We start from the raw sequence: 7,757 nt of genomic DNA on the forward strand, positions 1-7,757 counted from the left end.
CACATTATCATTAGAACCCAGTTGATGACAAGAATGTAGATCTGACCCATGAACCGTCGGGATGTGTGAATTATTTTCAATCTGGGAAAGCATCCTAGGGCCATGGACATTTTAATAGATGAAATTGTTGCTGAGATCATTGCCTGGCTTGCAATCATGGCAACAACACTAGCTATCACGAAGACTGGCCAGATAAAACCATCTGGAATTGAAGTAGAGAATACGTTCTCCACCACAGAGGGATGCTTCATAAGATATGCAACTTGATCCATGTAAGCCAATAGTAGGCATGGGAATACTACACATGTGAAGGCTATCTGTATGGATCTTACTGAGAAGTGACCCAAATCAGCAAACATAGCTTCAGCTCCTATTATGCATAACACGCAACCTCCTAGGGACATCCATGCTTTGATAGTGTTCGTCTTGAACAAGTAATAGATATAAACAGGATTGAATGCCCTTAAAATTGTCATGTCATGTTAAATAATATTGTAAAGTAAAATAGAACCAATAGAGAAAAACCATATCATGAGTGCCAGAGAAAATGTCATGCCTACTTTGCTTGTACCAAACTGTTTTATGCTGAACAAGATCACCAGGAATATGATTGAGACAATGACCATTGTGTCTTCCGTAAAGCTAGATATTTCATCTTGCATGCCACTAACAACAGACATGACTGATATTGCAGGTGTGAGTATGCCATCCCCAATTACCATGGAAGTACCCATGAGAAACAAGAGTAGCAGTAGGGTCTTCAATTTTGTACTTCTCTAAAGGCTTTCTTTGATTCTTAATCATCTTTCCAGTTTTGGGGTGGGCAACTTGAGCTTGAAACTGGAATTTTTTTCATCTGATGGTTGCTGGTTGGGGAGCAGATTGACCTTCGCATATGTGCAAATCAAAGAGTACAAGGAAAATGTCCCCCCTTCACCATTGTCATTGGCTTTGAGCATAATGAACACCTATTTAGCCAAGGGGATGAGGGCTATTGTGTACATCACTAAAGCTAATGCACCCAAAACATCTTCCTCTCCTTTGGTACGAGCTTGGATGAATACACCAGTGAAAACATACAAGGAGTTGGTACCCATATCTCCATAGACCACTCCAAGTGTTTGGAATGCCAAGTCGAGCGTCCGTCCTAATGAAAGGTCCTTATCATGGCCCTTATGAACACCGTGCACGTCCATGGCCTCCACATCAAAGGAATCCACTCACTTGGTCTTCAGAACGAGCCCACGCCTCATTTTGTGTCATGTCGGATCATCGTCAACAAACCACCTTGGGGATTACCCTTCCATTTCACTGCCATCAACCGACCTGGACTCTGATGACAATAAAGACATTGAGCCCTCACTGATCCCATCCCTGTCTTTCTCATCCTAGACATTGATATGATAATGGGGTTGACAATGACAAGAATGATACACAAAAGAGAAATCAATAAAAACTTAGGAGAATCCCCACAACTGTTTATAAAAAAAGCACAAGTTTATCATCCAAAGAAGCACTTTCTGCATTCAAAGACCACAATCCTCAATCTCATAATTTTATCATCCATAGAAACAACTCCTGCATTCAAATCCCATAATCCAGAAAAAGAAAGAGCTCAATCTCTTCGACCCACATCGTAACATCGCATCCCACATCCAGATTTCCATTGAAATCTTGAAAATCCTCATACCCAAATGATTTTTTGCAGTGACTTCTATGAATACATTACCATCCTTCAATCAGAGCGTTTTTCTTATCTCATCAGAGAAATTCTCCGAGGTCACGTTAATTCCAATAAAATTATACAGAGCGATAACCCGTAGTTATGAAACAAAATTGACACACTAGAATCTCAGCTGAAGCAATATATGTTATAAAGATGATAAGCTCGTGGAAGATGTTCATTGTAGTTTTGTTGGATTATTGAATATTAAATCATATATAGTTTAAATTGATTTAGGTGATAATGGCTTCATTGTAGACCGTGTTAAAACATTAATTCTAAATCATAGAGAAAATTTTAACCTTTTTTATATAGCATTAATTGTGTAACAATTTACAGTGTTAATTGTTTATTTACTTATAAATTAATAAAATATAAATTATTTATAAATTAATAAAATATAAGTGATGGCTTTAGGTACCAAGAAATATCTGCAAATAAATTAGCTCCTCTACGAGTATGTTAATTTTTTCAGTTAGATTACAAATATAAAATTTAAAAGTATATAATATTTGTTTTATGAATTTTTCTTACTAATTTTTTTTGTTTTTGTTTTTTTTTTTTTTTTTTTTTAAGTTAAATTACAAATACAAAATTTAAAAGTATATAATATTTGTTTTATGATTTTTTTTACAAATTTTGTTTTTGTTTTTGTTTTTTTTTTTTTCTCTACATTCGGTTATTTTTCTGTGTTCTCTCCATGTGATTTTTTCTCACTAGTGAACAATCATGGTATTAAAAACTCGATGATGGGATAATGTGTTCTATCATATCTCAAGCTATTCCCTCACCGTAAACACTCTTAAATGATCATTTTCATGGTATTAAAAACTCACAATGATGGGACACTGTGTGCTACCATATCTCAAACTATTCCCACACTTTTTAGATGTAAACACTTAAAATTATCATTTTTAAATTGCCTATAAATATGAACTTTTTATTACTATATGAATAAACCATTAAAATGTTATAAATCAGATATATGAAATAAAAAATTTTAATTTCTTTTTTATTATTATGTAAAGCCAAATTATGTTGAATTGTCAAAATTTAGACTTTAAAATTGTTAATATTCTTTTATTATATAAAGCTAACCTCTCCTAACCCAAAACATCACTTAAATCAATCTCTTATATCATAAAATATTCTAAAAAGTGAGATTTTATAATCTTTTCAACTTTAGTATTTTGTCAAATATTAAGAATTGCGAAACATAATATATATGTTAAAGAAGAAACATATTATATATCTTCAAGGAGAAACATATAATGGTAATGCAAAGTTTTAAAAGGTATGTGATCCTTAGGCTTATTGGAGAGTATATAAAAAATTTCACACCTTTTTATGAGATATGGGAGGAAAGCATGTTAAAGATTTTTAATAAATATAAAATTTCCAAAATGATGCTAGTTACGTGTGATTCTTTTTTCATTGTTTGTGATTGAAACTCAATGTTTTTTCATTAGTGCACACATATTTCATTATATAATTGCATATAGAAAAATCATTCCAGAGCCGATAACAATAAAAGTGAAGAATTTATGGTCCAACGTTATGTTTAAGGGAGATGTTTAAGGATGACGTTTGAATTTTGTTTTTCATTTTAAGACATTTGGAGCAAATATTAGGAAGGACTTTGAGAAAGGATTGTCCTTGATTTTCAAAAATGGAGTTGTTCCTTTCCAGCCATATGCCCCAAGTGACCATCAAAGGGAGAGCTCATATGTTTTTTGGATGTTTTCTTTATAGCCATTTTTTTACACATATCCATAGAGTCCCCATGCCATTGTTGTGAATTACTTATTCGGTTTTTTTTTAACCAAAATTTTTAACCAAAAAAGAAAAATTAAAAAAATGCCTCAAGATCAAAGACTGAAACAAAGACCTATTGACATACCTTTTAAAGTATGGAAAGAACTTGTAAAATCATATGAGAAGTTGGATGCACAAAGAAAAGCCGGCAATGAGAGCATTCAGGTATTGAATTTTTCATTAAACATTATTTAGAATGTATTAATACTTATAAGTATCTTAGACATGTATTTGTGTGAAAATAAATTGAATTGGTTTATGTTTAAGGACAAGGCATCCAAGGCGAGGTTAACCAAGACAAAAGTCACTCATCGTAGTGGCCAGAAAGGTTTAAAAGCACTGATAACAACCTTTGTAAGTATATTAAACATGTGATATTTTTTTAATAAATTTTGTACTAGAAGAAAGTCATTGTTATCTAATTTCTCCCTATTTATTGATTGATAGGAACTAAAATAGGAAGACCTCCAAATCATTTGGAAAAGGAGGTGCTGTAGCAAAAGAGATGGGTTGAATTTGTTGTTTGGATGGACTCTATGGTATGTAATCTTAGTTGGATTTCCAATATACTTTTAAACCATATTTTCATTTTATTTTTTAGTACTATTAGATATTATATCTTCCCTCATTTTATGGTTAACATTGTATAACAAAAACATGCATTGTGTTATGTAATTAATACTAACATGTAATATTGATTTTTTTTGTCAGAATGCTATAGGTAATGATTGCCAAGACGATGATCCAAATTATGTTCAACATATATCAGGAGATGATGAGGATGAGGATGAGGATGATGGTGGTGAAGGAGGAGATGATGATGATAGTTGCGGTGTTGGTGATGATGTGGATCAGAGTAATGAGGATGGTCAAGATGATCATGAGGATGATCTTGGTGGTGGTAGCTAGGCATGCACATGCATTGTTTTTTATGAAGAAATTATTGTGTAGAATGACATTGTTATGTTTAGATGGGTGTTGTGAATTTACCCTATATCAATGAGACATTTTGATTTTGTAATCATACGATGAGTTTGATTTATGTATGTTGTTAATTTATCGTAGAATAACGATATTCATGAAATATTTTGATTTGTTAATCATATTTGAATTTTAATTGTTTTGATTAAAAATAATACTGATTTTATTAGTATTATGTTGCTATTTTATACATGTTTTGAAAATTGTTAATGACACATTGTTATTTTTTTGGATGGATGTTGTCAATTTCTCTTAAATTTCTTTACAAATGATTTTGAATTGTGATATCTGCTTTAATGATATTTAGAAACTATCATATATTTCACTATGAATCTATAAAAGGGGTCATATATGTAAAGAAAAATATACTCTATATAAGAAGTCAAATGCGGATGTAACCATGGATGCAAAATTGAAAGTAAAATTGGATGTTAAACTAGGAATTAATACAAAATGCAAACAATTGACATACAAAATGTTTTAAATTAGAAGTGAAAAATTGTGCAATAGTTGACACAAAGAAGGGAACAAAACATGGCATACAAAAGGATATCAAATTGGGAAAAAACAAGGACACATAAATGGGCACCAAATTAGATGCAAAAAAAGACAACAACTAGATGTAAAATAAGATGCAAAGTTGAGCGTTAAAAAGAAGCAAAAAATGTTACAAATTAATATGCCAAATGATGATGCAAATAATGGTGTAAATTTGGGATGCAAACTTGGGTGCAAAAAAGGGAAAAAAAAAGATGTAAGAAAAGACATAAAACAAGATGCAAAATGGGGCTGAAAAAAGGTGAAACCAAGGATGCCATATTGGATGTAAAAAATGATTCCTAATCACATGCAAATTTAGGCTCGAACTCAGACACAAAATTATATGAAAATGTGGACACAAAATGAGGCAAAAAAAGATGCAAATTTGGATGGTGAAAACGATGTAAAACTAGACACCAAAAAAATGCAAAATTGGATGAAAAAGTCGGTGTAAATAATCGTGCAACATTGGACACAAGTAGACACAAAAAAATGGTGCAAAAAATGGCATAAAATAGCTTAAAATTGGATGCAAAACTTGGTGCAAAAACAAGTACAAAAGTAGACGTAAAAAATGGCTCTAAATTGAATGTACCATTAGACACAAAATAAGATGCAAAGGTGGACACAACACATGACTCAACATAAGATGCAAATATAAATGCAAATTTGGATGCTCAAAATGATGTAACATTATATGCAAGAGATGGTGTTAAAAATGATGCAAAATTGGATGAATCAAATGACGCAAAATATGGTGCAAAATGAGATGGGAAAAATGGAGACAAATCAAACGTAAATGTGGATGTAAAAAATGGTCCAAAAAAAGATGCAAAAATGGGCACAAAAATGGATGCAAAATTTGGTGCTAAATCAAATTCAACACATGGTGCAAAGATAGGCACCAAAGCTGGTGCAAAAATAGAAGAAAAAACTAGTGTAAGACTAGATACAAAACCTGGCGTAAGACTAGATGCAAAAACTGACACAAAATGGATGCATAAAAAGACGTTAAATTGGATTCAAAATATAGTGTAAACTTGATGCAAATGATGGTGCAAAAATGGAAGCAAAGAATGACACAAAATAGGAAGCAAAAGAGAATGAAAAATAGATGCAAAAAATGACACAAAACTAGAAGCAAAACCTGTCATAAAATAAGATGCAAATCTTGGTTCAAAATTTGACGCAAAAAATGATGCATAGTTTGGTGTAAAAAATGATGCAAAATCTAGCGTGAAAAAGGATGCAAAATCAGGTGCAAAAAAGGACGCTTTAAAAATTGTACAATAGAGCCAGATTTAGCGCCAGGTTGCTCATCACAATTACAAAAAAAATGCACTAAAATCTGGCGCTAAATCTGGCGCAAATCGCTGGTTTTGTTGTAGTGTCTCTTGAAATAGAAACCTGGCTTTTGAAAGTGGTCTCTAAAGTGGAATCCTTATTTCTGTCTATCCTTACCTCATGTGATAGAAGTGATCCCATTAGCTCATCAACTGTCAATGATGCCAAATCCTTGGCTTCTTCTATGGCTGCTACCACAACATCAAAATTGGTAGACAAAGGTCGGAGGACCTTCTCAACCACTCTTTGATCTTTTATATCTTCACCATAAATCTTTAACTGATTTACAACAATTATGACCCGATTCATGAAATAATCGATGTCCTCTATCTCCTTTATCTACAGACTTTCAAAATCTCTACTAGTATTTCACAACTTAACAATATTGACTTTGGCCATACCTTTATAGTTTGTCACCAAAGTATCCCATGCTACTTTTGCTGAAGACGTGATCATTATCTTCTAGAACACTTCTCGGTCCACTCCCTGTTGAATAAGTTGCAACGCATGTGCATTCTTCTTCTTGTCTTTCTTCCATTGTTCTCTCTCTATATTACTTAGAGCTTGTTATTCTTCTTCGTTCTTAGGTTCTGAAAACCCAAACTAGACATAATCCCAGACATCATGTGCCTGCAACGTGGTCACCATCTTAATGGCCCACACATCATAATCTTTCCCTATAAATGATGGGAATTGGGGCTGAAAATTTGAAAAAGCCATCTTTCTCCAAAAATTTCTCTTGGAAAAAACCCTAAAATTCTCCTTTTGTAATTTTTTTCAAAAAAAACCCCTTTCAATAATACCTTAAATTTTTTTATTAAAAAAAAAAAGCTTAAAAACAAATATTTTTGCAAAATAACTCTTTTTCAAAAAATACCTTTGTAATAAAGACCCTAAATTTTCTTTTCTCTTTTTAATATAAAAAATAAAAATAAAAAAAAAAATGCTTTTACAAAATAACCGTTTTGAAAAATTTCAATACAGTTTATCATAAAACCCGAAACTTTAATATAAAACCTTAAAAAAAATAAACACTCACACCTTTATATAGCCAATCCAACGAATTAAAAAAAATTACGTGGCTTCTGTTTAATAAAGCTTCCCACTCAACGAATATGTAGTCAACGCATATGAATCTCACGAGTTTTGTTTTGTTGATTAACGCACCTCCCGTGAGAATTGTACACGATAAATGCCGTGCACGATCCGAAGGAGGGCGTTAATGCTTTAACGCTCCAAAAAATCATGGACAAATTGCGTTAAGTTTTTAACTATTAACGCGGTTCTCTACGGAGCGTGACCGCATTATAGTGCCCTGTGTATAACCTGTAAGATGCGTTAATGCGAAAATCAC

General features: G+C 32.4%; 1 long non-coding RNA gene across 1 annotated transcript; it reads left to right on the forward strand.

The window, feature by feature from the left end:
- The first annotated feature begins 3,985 nt into the window (after positions 1–3,985).
- LOC149179996 (uncharacterized) lies at positions 3,986–4,655 on the forward strand. The gene is made up of 2 exons (XR_016257419.1): positions 3,986–4,077; positions 4,250–4,655. It is a non-coding gene; the product is annotated as an uncharacterized LOC149179996 (long non-coding RNA).
- Positions 4,656–7,757: the final 3,102 nt, after the last annotated feature.

Source organism: Pinus tabuliformis, chromosome 3_2, assembly GCF_031772625.1.
Source record: "Pinus tabuliformis cultivar Carrire ecotype Pingquan chromosome 3_2, CPIR1, whole genome shotgun sequence".
Taxonomy (NCBI): Eukaryota; Viridiplantae; Streptophyta; class Pinopsida; order Pinales; family Pinaceae; genus Pinus; species Pinus tabuliformis.